We start from the raw sequence: 17,312 nt of genomic DNA, 5'->3' as shown, positions 1-17,312 counted from the left end.
ACAACAGGCTCCCTGCGAGGAGCCTGCTTCTCCCTCTCCCTATGTCTCTGTCTTCTCTCTGTGTCTCTCATGAATAAATAAATAAAATCTTTAAAAAAAAAATAAGTTGGGAGGGTCATTTTTACCATCATGAGGCCAATAGAAATAGTATAACCTCAGATATATACTTAATATATTTCTTGTATTGTCAAATTTTATAAATAATCATTATTTTTTAAATTCCTGCAAATAAAATAGATATTAACATGAAAAATATATATATATATATATTTTTCATGAAAAATATTTTTAAGTTTTTATTTTACTCTGGGTTAGTTAACAAACTATATTTATTAAAGTCACATTTTTGTATTTCATTCTAAATGAAATCATTTAATTATATTAATTTTGAATATAAGAAATTAGATACAAAATATTAAAAATTAAAAAAATTCTGAAAATATTTGAAACATTAATTACTTAGCTCGTGTAATAGTTCAATTTGTGGTTTCATTAAGGTAAATTTAAATAGAGCTTTTCATAAATATATTTCATTACAGTTTACAGTGGATGTTGTCAGTCATCTCAAGGCCGAATGACTCTGCCACTTTTCATTTGGAAAAGTTAAACAGCTTTTTAAATAACCAAATGATAGATTCCTTCCTTCCAAAATATCCTGAAACAAATATCCTAAACACATACACACATATAGATGCATGCATGTGGTTGTGTTTGTATACTCAAGCAACCTTCTTCAGAGTGCAGGTTTCAAACACACCTAATTAAAAAACCTCAACATTTTAACTTATTTTTTGTATTGATATGCAAATAGATTACATTTATATGTTCAATTAAAAATTTATATATTGTTGACAATTTCTGGATCTGAATTAATAAAAATAAATTAAATCTCCTAGATGGTAAGTGGACTTCAACTGAATTTTTTTTAAAGAGTTATTTATCTATTTATTTATTTATTTATTTATTTATTTATTTATTTATTATTTGAAAGAGAGATAATAAGCATGAACTTTCTGCAGGGATGGGAGGAGGGAGATGGAAAGACAGTCTTCACCAGGCACCCCACTAAGCAGGGAAGCCCCAGTCAGTGGGATCTCAGGACCCTGAGATCACTCCCTGAGCCTAAACCAAGAGTCCCATGCTTACTCATCACTGCCACCCAGGCGCCCCTCAACTTTAAAAAAACATATTTAAAAAATGGTTATCAGATATATTACTAAATTATTTTCATTCTTAATAATGGTGGCATTTTGCAAATATATATATATATATTTAAAATATCCCCTTGATGTGAAACATTTATGATTTAAAATCAAATTAATTGGGGGTGCTTGCGTGGCTCAGGGGGTTAAGCATCTGTTCCCTGCTGGGGTCATGATCTCAGGGCCTGGAATTGAGCCCTATGTTAGGCTGGAGTCTGCTTCTCTCTCCCTCTCCTTCTGTACTCTCTCTCTCTCTGTCTCTCAAATAAATGAATAAAATCTTTGAAAAGATCAAATTAAATGTATTTTAGATAATTTATACACTGGTACATGCTGTATCCTTAGAGAATCAATTTTTTCCTTCCCTGAATAAACATTTAAAATAAGCCATTGTAAGAGGGAAAGTAACCATTAAATTTGAATTTATCAAGTAACTAGAGATTAATTAATCTCTGCTTATTAGTGTTTGGTCCATTCATAATTTATATGGTCACTGATAAAGTATCAACTGAGTATAACATTTTATAAGTTTCTATTTGCTCTTTTTAAATCTTCATTTCCTACCTTGTTTTGCATTATTTGAATATTTTTAGTTATACTTCTCAAATGATACACTGTGTTTGAAACTTCAGATCTCTGGCAGGAAATTACATCACTTTATGTCATTTCTACTGTAAAAGAAGAGAAAGTAGACTAGATGTTACTACCTTGTGAGTACCTTAATTTATAACCCATTTCTGTGTATCTCAGTAAAACTACAGCATAGAAATGTTTCCCAAATATCCATATAAATACATGGTATTTTAATCACTAAAAACACTTTAACACATTTTATTATTTGAACAGTTTTAGATTTATTTATGGATTGTTTTCAATGGTCGAACAGAGAGTTCTCATGTACCCTATAGTCAGTTTCCTCTCATTAATATCTAACATTAGTGTAGTACATTTGTTATAAGTAATAAACCCAATATTGATAACTTATCATTGAGTAAAGTACATACTTTATTCGGAATTCCTTAGTTTTTACTGAGTGTACTTTGCTCTTCCAGGATTTAATCTGGGATACTACATTGCACTGAGTTGTCTGATTTCTTTAGACTACTGTTGTCTGTGGTAGGTTCTCAGACAGTGGTTGTTTCTGAAGACCATCATAGTTGTGAAGGACATTGGTCAGATAATTAGCAGACTGTCCCACCACTAGCATTTGTTTTTCTTGTGATTAGGCTGGAGTTATGGATATTTGAGAGAAAGCCTATAAAGATGAAGGGCCATTTTACTCACATCTTATGAAGGACACATGGTTTCCATATGACATTGTTGTTGATGATAACTTTAATCACCTGCCTACGATAGGGTTTGTGAGGTCCATTCACTGTAAAGTTAAACTTTTTTCAGCTCTTCATTCTATACTCTTTGGAAGGAAGTCACTATGCACAACCCACACTTAGGGAGTGGGGATCTATCCACCTCTTTGAGAACAAAATATCTATAAAAAGTATTTGGCCATTTCCTGCATAAGGGATTTTCTCTTTCTTCTTATATATTTATTTATTCAATAATCAGTTGATAATCAACATAAAATCCTGGATATATGTTATTTTTTGGATTATGATCCAATATTACTTTATTTGTTGCCAAAGTTTTTTTCCGATTTGGCCATCAGGAGCTCTTTCTGTTGGTTCCTATGTCTCTTTGGCATACCCAATAGTTGATGCTTCAGACTCATCTTGTATACTTCCTACTATTTCTCCAAAGATTCCTGATTTCTTTTAATTGTTAGAAACCAAGAATTGGGCGCTAGGTATATTTGTAGCCACTAGGGTATCTTTCTTCTAAGCTCTCTTAGCCGACAAAGCAAGAAAATATATGCATGTATACTAGCCAATGGGTATCCCAATCTCTATAAATATTGATATGTGTGACCATTGGTATCTATATTAGATTAAACATCAATTCATATTGATATATGTGATTTTAATCCATTACCACACAGATCATTTACCATACCTCCTGTTTGTAAATTCCCCTTCAGTGAAAAACATGGCTCCTACCATCTGGCATCCATTTACTTCATTCTAGTATGTATACATCTATAGCAGTATTAGAGTTGTTAACCCTGCTTCCATGGAACACAACTTTAACATGAAAGAGAAGTGCTTCATACAGCTTCTTGCCCTTTAGTTGTGCAGACTCCACTCATTTCCAAAGTTACTTAGATCAAGTAACTTTTTTCTTTTGCCTCCTTCAGTGACATTTTATACATTTGCAATACTATTGGTTTATTTTATAACATTTTGCACGTAATCTCATGATTTCCCTAACCTTGTAAAGAATATGTTTTGTTAAAGTTATTTTTTTCCAGTTTGTTTGAGCTATAATTGGCATGTAACACTGTAGAAATTTAAGGTGCATAGAAGTGTCTCAAATCATCATGTTGTAATAATGTTTTTAATTTGCATACATTAAGATTTGCTCTTTCCTTGTGCTTTGAATTTGTATGTTTTGACAAATGCATAGTGTCTCATATAATACACAATTACAGCATCATACAGAATATAATCACATAAAATATTTCCTATGTTTCACATATTCAACTCTCTCTCCCTGCACCTACACCTCTGGTAGGCACTCATCTTTTAGTGTTTCTATAGTTAGCCTTTTCCAGAATGTGATATAATTGGAGTCACACAGTATTCCTTTGTAGACTGTCTTTCTTCACTTTACAACATGCATTTAAGATGCACTCATAACATTTTATGCTTGATAGTGAATTTCTTTTTATCTCTGAATCGTATTCCATCGCATGAGTAACCACAGTTTGTATATACATTTACCTATTGAAAGAAATCTTGGTTGCTTCTAGTAGTTTTGATGATTCTGTATAAAGACATATACATTTCTAAATGTGGGTTTTTGTATACACACAGTTTTCAACCCAGGTGATAAATGCATAGCAGCACAACACTGGATCATGTGGTAAGGCTGTGTTTAGCTTTGAAAGAAACTGACAAGCTGTCTTGCAAAGTTGTTGTTTCATTGTGCATTCCCACTAGGAATGAGAGTTCCTACTGCTTCTATCCTCACTGGCAATTGTCAGTGTTTTCTGTTTGTTTAATTTTAGCTTTCCTATAAGATGCATAACAGTATCACATTGTTATTGTGATGTTGGGAATCTTTTGCCTTTTTGCCAACTTTTTTTCTTTGGTGAGATGTTTGTTCAGATCGTTTGCCAATTCTTTGTTGTCGATATTGTTTTTTTAAATAGATTTTATTTTGTGGATTTTGGGTCCACAATTTTAGATTCACAGCAAAACTGAGTGGAAAGTACAGACAGTTCCCATATATACTATGCCTCTTTATACTCACAGCCACTCTCACTTTTGCTCAATTTTAATTGAGTTCTTTTTTCTTATTGTTGGATTTTAAGGGGCTTTTGTATATTTTAGATACAAGTCCTTTTCAGCTGTGTTTTTTTGCGAGGATTTTATTTGAGTCATGGATTGCCATTTTATTGTCATCACATTATCTTTCATAAAGCAGAAGTTTTAATTTTAAGAAAGTCAAATTTACCTATTTTTTCTTTCTTGGATCATTTTTTTGGTAATGTGTCTGAAAGTTAATTGCCAAAAAAGATTAGCTATATATACTCATGTGAGCCCTTCTAGAAGTTTTTCAGTTCTGTGTTTTACACTTAAGTCTCTGATCTATTTTCAGTTAATTTATTTGAAATGTGTAAAGTATATGTTTAGGTATTTGTTTTCTGTGTTTACATAGGCACATTAAAATGTTTAGTACCATTTTAAAAAAAGAGTCTTCTTTTTATTCAATTACCTTTGCTCTATTGACAAGATCAGTTGACTATATATTTGTGTGGATCTATTTTCCATGTAAATATTGGAATCAGTTTGTCGATAAGAATAAAACAGCTCAATGGGATTTGGGTTGGGGTAGCATTGAATCCAGAGATCCAGTTGGAGAGAATTGTCATCTTAAAAATATTTAGTCTTATGTATAAACATTTGATATTCATCTATTTGTTTAGATTCTCTTTCATTTGTTTCATCAGAGTTTTGTAATTTTTTGCATATAGATCTTGCACATACTTTGTTTGGTTTATACTTAAATATTTCATTTTGGTACTATTATAAATGGTTTTGATTTTCAATTTCAAATCCAATTATTCACTGCTTTTATGGAGAAAAATGATAAACTTTTAAAAATATTTTATCTTATTTATTCATGAAGCACACAGAGAGAGAGAGGCAGAGACATAGGCAGAGGGAAAAGGAGGTTCTCTGTAGGGAGCCTGATGCAGGACTCAATCCCCAGACCCAGGATCATGTCAAAGGCAAATGCTCAACCACTGAGCATCCCAGGTGCCCCAATGATTAACTTTTTAATCTAAACCATGTGTATTTGTTTCCTAAGGCTGCTGCACTAACAAAGTTCTATGAGCTGGATGAGTGGTTTAAAATAACAGAAATTTATTCTTTCACAGTTCTGAATGCTAGAAGTCAAGATTCAAGGTATCAGCAGAGCCATGCTCTTTCTGAGAGTCTATGTAGAACTTCCTTGATTATTTCTAACTTCAAGTATTAGATTTTCATCTTTGATGTTCCTTGGCTTACAGATGCATTGCTTCATTCTTTGCCTCTGTTGTCATATGATATCTTCCTGATTGCCTTTGTCCAAATTTCCTCTTCTGATAAGAACACTAGTCATATTGAATTAGAGCCCACCCTAAAGGTCTTATTTTTCATTGAATTACATCTGTAAAGACCCAATTTCCAAACAGGTCACATTCAGAGACAGCTGAGTTAGGATTTCAACATAATTTTTAGGGGAAAAAATCAACCCTATGTATCCTGTGACATGGTTCCTATGTATGTATACTATGTACCCTGTGACATTGCTATACTAACTAGTTAGTTTCCAGAAGATTTTGATGGACTCTTTGGGGTTTTCTTTTTTTTTTTTTTTTCCTTTGGGGTTTTCTACATAGATATAATAATGCCCTTCAAACAAAGACATTTTTTCATCCTCCTAATATGTATACCTTTTATTTCCTTTTCTTGTCATAGTAACTAGGACTGCCAATACGATGTTGAATAGGAGTAGTGAGAGAACATTATTGTCTTGTTTTCAGGCTTATAAGGAAATTGTCTATTTCCTCACCATCCAGTTGATATTAGATACAGATTGGTTGTAAATGTTCTTTGTCATGTTGAGGAAGTGTCCCTCTGTTTCTAGTTTAAGTAGAGTTTTCATCATGACTGGGTGTTGCATTTTGTCAAATGCTTTTTAAAAAATATCAATTTAGGGATCCCTGGGTGGGTGGCGCAGCGGTTTAGCGCCTGCCTTTGGCCCAGGGCGCGATCCTGGAGACCCGGGATCAAATCCCACGTCGGGCTCCCGGTGCATGGAGCCTGCTTCTCCCTCTGCCTGTGTCTCTGCCTCTCTCTCTCTCTCTCACTGTGTGCCTATCATTAATAAGTAAAATTAAAAAAAATAAAAATATCAATTAATATGATCATATAAATTTTCTTCTTTAGCCTATTAAAATGAGAGGTTACCTTGAAAGATCTTGGAATGAATATTTATTGAACTATCCTTGCCTATTAGAATATTTCCCACTTGGAGCGTAATTCTTTTAATATAATGTTAGATTTGACTCAATATTTTGTTGAGCATTACTGCATCTATGATCACAAGATATAAGATATATAATTTTCTTTTACTAGAATGTTTTTATCTGATTTTGTTATGATGGTAATTCCAGCCTTATCAAATGTAGTAGGAAGTGTTCATTGCTTATATTTTGTGAAATAGTTTGTGAAGAATACAAACTCTCATTTCTTTTGTAGATGTTTGGTAGAATTTACCAGTGAATTCTTCAGTACTCGGGGCTTTCTTTTTAGAAGGTTATTAACTACTGCTTAAGAATCCTTAATAGACAGATGCCTGGGTGGCTCAGTAGTTGAGCATCTATCTGCCTTTGGCTCAGGGCACGATCCTGGGGTCCCCAGATTGAGTCCCACATTGGGATCTCTGCTGGGAGCCTGCATCTCCCTCTGCCTATATCTCTGTGTGTGTATGTGTGTGTGTGTGTGTGTGTGTGTGTGATAAATAAATAAAATAAAATCTTTAAAAAAGTAATCCTTAATAGATATAGACTTATTCATGATTTATTTCCCCTTGTGTGAGTTTTGGAAGTTTCTGTTCTTCAAAAAATTGGTCCATTTCAGCTAAATTTTGAAATTTGTTGTCACAATGTTGCTCATAATATCCCTTTATTATCCCAGTCGACTTGCACCATTTCAAGCTCTTGCATCTCCTACATTTTTTTAATTCTATAAAGACTTCTAATTTTAGGCCTTTTCTCACATTTTAAGCAAACAAAAATAATAAAGGGAATATTATCCATAAAATCTGGGGATCATCTCATTTTACTTGGCTATTTAAAAAAATAAGAAATAAGAAATGATATAAAAGTTAATGGCATCTATAGCTTTTATTTTAGATTTCAGTGAATGAATGCACTATTACTGCCATGATGTTGCACTGTTTGAAATACGATAGTTTCTTTTCTGAAAAAGAGAATTTGAACAGTCATTGCTTCAAAGACTGCAGAGTAACACACATACTTTATATTATCTATGATTACTGCTAATCTGTAAAGATAAGAAAAACAATAGCATAATAAAAGCTATAGTAACAATATATTGCTGAAATAATTTATACTTTTACATTTTTTCACATATTTTGTCTCATTTGATGCAGTTTATGTTGAGATCATATTCTATGAGAGATGAAAATGTTTTATAAATAATTTGAAAATCGCTACTTTCTGGGCTTGAAATTCTCTTATAAAACACCTGTTTATAAGTGGTAAGGAGTATCTTATTTGAGGCGCTTATTTTCTCCTAAGATTACTTTTCAGATATTAGTTTTTATAGAATTGTAGAGAGATTATATAGATACATTGGCTTAAAGTAAACTTATCAAGCCTTACCATTTCTAATTTATATGAAGGAGTTTACCTTTTTGAATATTTTGCAGTCATTGTTATTCATTGAGTATAATGCAGTTGTGCCTAGCAGATGCAAGAAATCCTAAGGCATGTGCCAAAGGCAAAATGTATAAAGCTAATTGTAGCATAACATTTCAAACTACACCAAAATCATATAACTTCACATGGATAACTAAATAAAATATATTTTGTAAAATATAGTATAAATAAAAACACTTTATGACTAGGTCTGAGGTTATAAATTCAAAGCCTTGAGGTCGTGATAAATGAAAATTATAGCATTTGGAATAATTTTACGCATGTTAAAGCATCTATAGAAAAACACATTACAAAGAAATAGATATTTTAATTAACTTAAAATTGCACAACTATAATTTTGTGTGTTCATATATTTTAGTACTCTCCAGCTCTGATAGTTATTTCCTGGTGTCTTAAAATTTCTCTTTCTAAGCTACTACTTAGCAAACCTTTAAGTCAATTTGGTGATTGAAATGCACTCATTCATTAGTTCAATATATATTCAGAAATGACAAGAGTTAGTGGACACTGTCCATTTGTTGGAATAAAAGTGTAACTGGAGGTCCTAGATTTAGATGGATAAAAAACATCCTGAGATTTAAGATTCTGCTGTGACTATACGAAGAAATGAGTTTGATGGAGTCATGGGATTAGATTATTGATATTAGACCAAACAACATATAAGAGTAAACTAAGTCGGGGATCCCTGGGTGGCTTAGCGGTTTAGCCCCTGCCTTTGGCCCAGGGCATGATCCTGGAGTCCCGGGATTGAAACCCACATCAGGCTCCCTGCATGGAGCCTGCTTCTCCCTCTGCCTGTGTCTCTGCCTCTCTCTCTCTGTGTCTTTCATGAATAAATAAATAAAATCTTAAAGAAAAAAAAAAAAGAGTAAACTAAGTCTGGTAGCAGAAATCAAACCAAATCAAAACAGTGGAAGAGAACTTATCTGTGTCCCATGATCAAATTATGTATAACCCTGTACAAATACTTTTCTCTACTTGTCATCATTTTCAGTTGTAAAATAAGAAGTTTGAACTAAATTGTTTATAATCTCGTGCCTATGGTCAAGGGTGCTTGGAATCACAGGTTTGGAGTAAAGATGTAAAACAATGATTTGAAGCATGTCTAATAATTATTTAAAGAAGCAAAGACAAGGCACCAATTTATTCTTGGATTTTAAAAGGCTTAGAGAGCTCCTCTAGGGACACCTGGAAGAGTGGCAGTGCTTTTCCTTAATAATGAGCTCTTAAAGTGATATTTTCCTAAATGATCAAGGTGGTGAAAATCTCATGCCAGCAAGTTTGTTTTAATTACAGAATATGTAATAAGCATGACCAATTGTTCATAGTATCTTATCAACTTTTAAAGAAATTCATAACAAGTACAGATTTCAATGAGACATTAAAATAACATTACAGCATAATCTCTGGGAATTGGCAAATATACAAATTAGCTATAAAGAAAAAAGAGATTATTAAATATCATTGGTTCTTAAAAAGTTCTACATTCATTACATAGAGAAAAATGAAATTATGTAACAGAAAACAAAGGGTTTTTAAATATTTTTTAAAGTTTTTTTTTTTTTTAAGATTTTATTTATTTATTCATGAGAGACACACAGAGAGAGAGAGAAGCAGAGACATAGGCAGAGGGAGAAGTAGGCTCCCTGTGGGGAGCCCAATTTAGGACTTGATCCAGGATCCCGGGATCATGTCCTGAGCCAAAGGCAGACGCTCAACCACCGAGACAGCCAGGCGTCCCCAAAACAAAGTTTTAATTAATAAAATGTGAACAATTGGTTAAGTTTTGGTCTGATTCAATGACTCTTTACTTTTGAAATGATTTATTGCCAAACTCTTTTATAGAGTGTAAAATGCTGTACGAAGATTATTTTATATTAAGAACATTGATTTATACTCATTTGTATTGACCTTTGCTATTAAGCTAAAATATATGCTATTTTGAATATGTTTTGAGATTGCCATAATTTTCTTGCTATATACTACTTCTTAATATAAATATCCCTAAAGTAATTTAAATATATTTTGTATTTCAAAAATCATGTAACATCATTTTATCATTTTAGTGATTTTCATAAAGCACAATTATACTTATGTGACATGAATACTTATCAGCATAATCCTTAATATTTTAAGCACAAATTCGATTTATATTAATATATGTTTTCATATGGTATAAATGTATACACTTTAAAAATTATTGAATTATATTGACTTCCATGATGCTTTATGATTAAATTTTAAAGCATGCAATTACTTCAAAAACTATAAACGTAAGAGCACAAAATGAACTTTTTAGTTTACTATGTTATAATTAATCAAGATTTCCAATTGCATTGCTGAATGGTAAGCATATATATTTTAATTTAAAACATTTTTAAAAGTTTTTATTTTAACCACCTGGGGCTCAACATCCCAAGTGCACTCCTTAATCCCCCTTGCCTATTTAACGCATTACCCCATCCACCTCCCCTCTGGTAACTGTCAGCTTGTTCTCTTTAGTTAAGAAACTGTTTTAGTTTGATTCTCTCTCTCATTTTTTCCCTTTGTTCATTTGTTTTGTTTCTTAAATTCTGCATACAAGTGAAATCATATGGTATTTGTCTTTCTCTGACTAACTTATTTCGCTTAGCATTATCCTCTGCAGGTCCATCCATGTCATTGCATATGGCAAGGTTTCATTTCTTTTATGGCTGAATAGTGTTCCATGTTCACATTTACCACATCTTCTTTATCTATTCATAAATAGACATTTGGGCTACTTCCATATTTTAGCTATTATAATAATGCTGCAATAAACATGGAGGTGCATGTATCCCTTTGAATTAGTGTTTTTATATTGTTTGGGTAATACTCAGTAGTGAGATTGATAGATTATGGGGTAGTTCTATTTTTTAACTTTTGAGGAACCTCCATACTGCTATCCACAGTAGCTGCACCAGTTTGCATTCCCACCAACATTGCACAAGGGTATCTTTTTCTCCGCATCCTCACTAATACCTACTGTTTCTTTCTGTTGTTGATTTTATCCATGATGACAGGTGTGAGATGATATTTTATTGTAGTTTTATTTTGTATTTTCCTGATGATCAGTAATTTTGAGCATCTTTTCATGTGTCTGTAGGCCATTTGTATGTCTTCTTTGGAGAAATGTCTGTTCATATCTTCTGTCATTTTTTGATTGGATTGTTTTTTAGGTATTGAGTTTTATAAGTATTTTATATATTATGAATATTAACCCTATATGGGATGCATCATTTGCAAATATCTTCACTCATTCAGTAGGTTGCCTTTTAGTTTTGTTGATTGTTGCTTTCACTGTGCAGAAACATTCATTTTGGGATGCCTGAGTGGCTCAGTTAATTAAATGGCTGCCTTCGGCTCAGATCATGAACTCAGGTCTTAGGATCCAGCCAGATGTCAGGTTCCTCGCTCAGTGAGGAGTTTGCTTCTTCCTCTTCCTCTGCCCCTCCCTCCCCTTGCTTATGCTTGCTTTCTCTCGAATAAATACATAAAATCTATTTTTTTAAAGGAACTTTTATTTTGATGTAGTCCCAATAGTTAATTTTTGTTTTTGTCTTCCTTGCCTCATGGGATTTATCTAGAAAAAAGTTGCTATAGTCAATGTTAGAAAAATTACTGCCTATCCTCTTTCTTAGGACTTTTATTTGTCTCCTGTCTCACATTTACATCTTTATTCCATTTTGAATTTATTTTTGCATATGGTGTAAGAAAGTGTCCAGTTTTCCCACATCATTTGTTGAAGAGTTTGTCTTTCTTATTGAATATTCTTTCCACTAAGATGAATTGATCATATAGTAGTGGGTTTATTTCTGGGTTTTCTGTTCTATTCCATTGATATATGTCTGTTTTTGTGTCAGTACCATACTGATTTGATTACTACAGCTTTGTAATATAACTTGAAGTTCAGAATTGTGATGGCTTCAGCTTGGATTTTCTAGGTTTTTTTTTAAGGTTGCTTTGGCTATTAAGGGTTGTCTTTTGACATACACATTTTAGGATTGTTTGTTCTAGTTCTGTGAAAAATGCTGTTGGTATTGTGACACAGAATGCATTAAATGTGTGGACTGCTTTGGGTAGTATAAACATTTTAACAATATTTGTTCTTCCAATCCGTGAGCATGGAATGTCTTTCCATTTCTTTGTGTCCTTTTTAATTTCTTACATCAATGTTTTATAGTTTTCAGAGTATAGGTGTTTCACCTCTTTGGCTAGGTTTATTCCTGGGTATCTTACTATTTTTGATGCAATTGTAAATAGGATTTATTCCTTAATTTCTCTTTCTGCTGCTTCATTACCAGTGTATAGAGATACAGCAGATTTCTCTACATTGATTTTGTACCTTGTGTCTCTACCGAATTCATGTATAGTTCTAGCAGTTTTTTGGAGGAGTCTTTCAGGTTTTCAATATATAGTATCATATCATCTGCAGACAGTGAAAGATTTACTTCTTTCTTACTGATTTGGATGTCTTTTATTGCTTTTTATTGTCTGATTGCTGTGGCAAGGACTTCCAGTACTATGTTGAATGAAAGTGGTGAGAGTGGACATCCTTGTCTTGTTCTTGACTTTATGGGAAATGCTCTCAGTTTTTTTCCCACTGAGGATATTGTTAGCTGTGGATTTTTCATATATGGCTTTTATCATGGTGAGATATATTTTCTCTAAACACACTTTGTGGAGGGCTTTTATCATGAAAGGATGTTGTGTGTTGTCAAATGCTTTTTCTGCTTCTATTGAAATGATCATATGGTTCTTACCCTTTCTCTTATTGATGTGATGTATCACATTGATTGATTTGAGGATACTGAGCCATCTTTGCAACCCAGGAATAAATGCCACTTGATCTTGGTGAGTGGTTTTTTCTTTTTTTTTTATGTTTTGTTTGATTTGGTTTGCTAGTATTTTGTTAAGAATTTTTACATATAAGTTCAAGAGATATAGGCCTATAGTTCTTTTTTTGTGTAGTGTTTTTATCTGGTTCTGGTGTCAGTGTAATAGAATGAATTTGGAAGTTTTCCTTCCTTTTCTGTTTTTTGGAATGGTTTGAGTAGAATAGATACTAACTCTTTAAATTGATATATTCTACCTGTGAAGCTATCTGGTCTTGAACTTTTGTTTGTGGGGAGTTTTTTGATTACTGGTAATCAGTCTGTTCAAAATTTCTATTTCTTCCTGTTTCAGTATTGGCAGGTTTATCTTTCTAGGAATTTATCTACTTCTTCTAGGTTGTCCAATCTTTTGGCATATATTCTCTTATGATAACAATATTCATAATATTCTATTATATTTGTTTGTATTTCTGTGGTGTTGGTTGTTATTTCTCCTCTCTTATTTGTGATTTTATTTATTTGGGTATTTTCTCTTTTTTTCTTGATATGTTTGTCTAGAGGTATATAAATTTTATTGATTCTTTTTTTTTCAAAGAACCAGCTCCTGGTTTCACTGATGTGTTGTATTATTATTTTTTTAGTTTCTATATTATTTATTTATACTCTAATCTTTATTATTTCCTTCCTTCTGCTGGTTTTAGGTTTTGTTTTTATAGCTCTTTTAGGTGTAAGGGTAGATTATTTCTTTGAAATTTTTCTTGCTTCTTGAGGTAGACCTGGATTGGTATAAATTTCCCATTTTAGACCACTTTTGCTGCATCTGAGAGGTTTTAAACCATTGTGATTTCATTTTCATTTGTTTCCATGTAGTTTCTTATTTCTTCTTTTATTTTCTGGTTGGCCCATTTATTGTTTAGTAGTATGTCATTTAACATCGATGTATTTGTGGTCTTTCCAGAATTATTCTTGTAGTTGGCTTCCAGTGTCATAGCATTGTGGTCAGAAAATATGCATGGTATGACTTTGATCTTCTTGAATTTGTAGAGGTTTGTTTTGTGAGCTATTCTGGAGAATGTTCTGTGTGCACTTGAAAAGAATGTGCATTCTGCTGTTTTAGGATGGAATATTTTGAATATATCTGTTAAATCTCTCTGATCCAGTGTGTCATTCAAAGCTTTTCCTTCCTTGTTGATTTTTCTGTTTATATGATCTGTCTGTTGATATAAGAGGGACATTAATCCCCTACTATTATTGTATTATCATTGATTGATTAATTCATTTATGTGTGTTATTAACTGTTTTATGTATTGAAGTACTCCTATGATGGTTTCATGAATATTTACAATTGTTATATCTTCTTGTTGGATCATTCCTTTTATTATTATATAGTGTCATTCTTGTCTTTTGTTACAGTCTTTGTTTTAAAGTCTTTCTTGGGGCAGCCCCGGTGGTGCAGCGGTTTAGCGCCACCTGCAGCCCGGGGTGTGATCCTGGAGACCCCGGATCGAGTCCCATATCCGGTTCCCTGCATGGAGTCTGCTTCTCCCTCTGCCTGTGTCTCTGCCTCTCTCTCTCTCTCATGAATAAATAAAATCTTAAAAAAAAAAAGAAAAAAATTAAAGTCTTTTTTGTCTGATATAAGTATTGCTATTCTTTTTAAATTCATTTGCCACACAGGTGTTTCTCCATCCTCTCATTTTCAATCTGCAGGTGTCTTTAGGACTAAAATGAGTCTCTTGGGGCACCTTAGTGGCTGAGTTGATTAAGTATCTGACTCTTGATTTCAGCTCAGGTCATGATCTCAGGGTACTGGGATCAAGCCCCAGGTAGGGCTTGGTGCTCAGAACAGAGTTTGTTTGAATTTCTCTCCCTCTACCCCTGCTTACTCCTCCCTTGCATGCACTGCATGCACACACTCTCTCTCTATCTCTCTCTCAAGATAAACAAATAGATCTTTAAAAAATAAAATAAAATCAGTCTCTTGTAGGCAGCATGTAATTAGGTGATTTTTTTTTATCCATTCTGTCACTTTATGTTTTTTATTGGATCCTTAATTCCTTTTACATTCACAGTAATTATTGACAGATATGTTTTTATTGCCATGCTATTACTTGTTTTGTGCTTGTTTTTGAAGATTTTCTTTTATCTTTCCTTGTCTTTCTCTTTTATGTTTTGCTAATTTTCATTAGTGATATATTCAGACTTCTTTCTCTTTATTCTTTTCATATTTATTAGTTTTGATATATAGTTACCATTAAGCTTGTATATAACCTCTTCTGTGCATAGCAGCTATATTAATTTAATGGTTGTTTAAGTTTGAATTCATTCTTTTCTTTTTAGGTGTATATTAGTCCTTACATTTTAGGTATATGTTATTATATTTTAATACCCCGTTTTTGTTAGTTCCTTTACTGATATTTTTCAGAAATGTTCATTTTACTGCTCTTGTGTTTCCTATCTGTGTACTGTCACTTTAGTCTGTCCCTTCCGCTCAAGGAGTATCCTTTAATATTTCTTTCAAGGCTAGTTTAGTGGTTATGAACTCCTTTAGTTTTTATTTATCTGGGAAACTCTTATCTCCTTTTATTCCGAATGATAGCCTTGCTCAATAGAATATTCTTGGCTGCAGATCCTTTCCATTCAGCACATTGACTATATCATGCCACACTCTTCTGGCTTGCAAAGTTTCTGTTGGAAAATCTCCTGCTACTTTAATGAGTTTCCCCTTGTAAATTAATGACTTCTTTAAGTCTTGCTGATTTTAAGATTTTTTATTTATCATGATATTTTTCCAATTTAACTGCAATATGTCTTGGTGGGGGTCTGCTTTTGTTGATTTTCATGAGAGATCTCTGTGCCTCTTAGATCTGGTTATCTGTTTCCTTCTCTAGATTAGCCAAATTTTCAGCTACTATTTCCTCAAATAAAATTTCTGCTCCCTTATCTCTCTTATCTCCTGAGACTCCTATAATATGAATGCTATTATGTTTGATGAAATCATTGAGTTTTCTAAGTCTATTCTTATATTGCATAATTATTTTCTCTTTCTTTTGTTCAGCTTGATTATGTTCCATTACTCTGTCTTCTAGATCTCTAATTTGTTCTACTGCTTCTTCTCTCCTGCTGTTAGTTCCATCAAGCAGGTTTCTCATTTTATTTATTGAGCTTTTATCTCTGCTGTGTTATTCCTTATCTCTATGTTAAGGGTCTCACTTAGGTCTTTCACTCCTTTCTCAAGTTCAAGTAGTATCCTTATGATTATTGCTTTAAATTCTCTATCAGGCATATTATTTATATCTATTTCACTTCTATCTTTGATTGTGGCCTTGTTCTGTTCTTTCATCTGGGATAAATTTTTCTGTCTCCTCATTTTGTCTGCCTCTCCATGCTTATTTCTGCATATTAAAATATCAACTGGGTCTTCTGCTCTTGAAAGTAATAACTATGAAGAAGAGGTCCTACAGTGCAATGTCCCAAAAACACCAGAATCTAGCACTTCAGGAGAGTATCATAAATGCAAAACAGTAAAATCTTTAAATTATAAGGACAATAAAATCTTCTCATTGATTACATTTTATATTTTGGGATGAGGTGAAGCAAATGTACTATAAAGCTTAAATATCAGAAAAGATGAAATCAGGAAATAGGTTAAAGAGGTACAGAATTTATATATTATGTAATAGGGAGAATATTTTGTTTTGAATTTTATATAAATAGCATAAAATATAATTCAATAATTATAAATGCAATATCAATAAGAATTAGTTAAAATGGATTCCTATGAGAATAGTGATGATTCTTTCTCTTAGTACCTTCTTTCCCCAAATCTCTGGTAAAATAAAAACAAACTTAATCAACAACTCTTGCAATACCTAAAATACAATATCATAATGGATGTATAGTAGTCACTCCTTATATGCAGACTATACATTCTAAGACCTCCAGCAGATGCCTGAAAATGTTAATAGTACTGACTCCTACATATACTTTTTTTTCTATATGTATATTAATTACTATGATAGGTTTAATTTATAAATTGGGCAAAGGAAGAGATTAACAACAATAATGTATGGGAGCAAATTTTGACACCCAAAATGTCTCTTTGACATGTGAATAATTTTAGGCTAATTATTTTTAAGAAACAGAAGACCCAGGAATTTTTTTTACCTTCCCCTTAACCACCGA

At 32.5% G+C, this 17,312-nt stretch overlaps 2 long non-coding RNA genes across 11 annotated transcripts in view; one reads left to right on the top strand and one right to left on the bottom strand.

Moving 5' to 3' along the window:
* LOC140621510 (uncharacterized) overlaps positions 1-17,312 on the top strand; it is a 268,877-nt gene that overhangs the window by 5,381 nt on the left and 246,184 nt on the right. The window lies entirely within an intron of this gene.
* The window catches only part of LOC140621507 (uncharacterized), a 48,303-nt gene that overhangs the window by 30,341 nt on the left and 650 nt on the right, over positions 1-17,312 (bottom strand). For all 10 annotated transcript variants that reach the window (XR_012021242.1, XR_012021244.1, XR_012021248.1 and 7 more), the window contains exon 2: positions 1,767-1,873. This is a non-coding gene — a long non-coding RNA (uncharacterized lncRNA). The remainder of the gene's footprint in view (positions 1-1,766; positions 1,874-17,312) is intronic.

This window comes from Canis lupus, chromosome 30, assembly GCF_048164855.1.
Source record: "Canis lupus baileyi chromosome 30, mCanLup2.hap1, whole genome shotgun sequence".
Classification (NCBI taxonomy): Eukaryota; Metazoa; Chordata; class Mammalia; order Carnivora; family Canidae; genus Canis; species Canis lupus.
The sequence above is the reverse complement of the archived record's forward strand: the minus strand, read 5'-3'. Positions and strand labels throughout refer to the sequence as shown.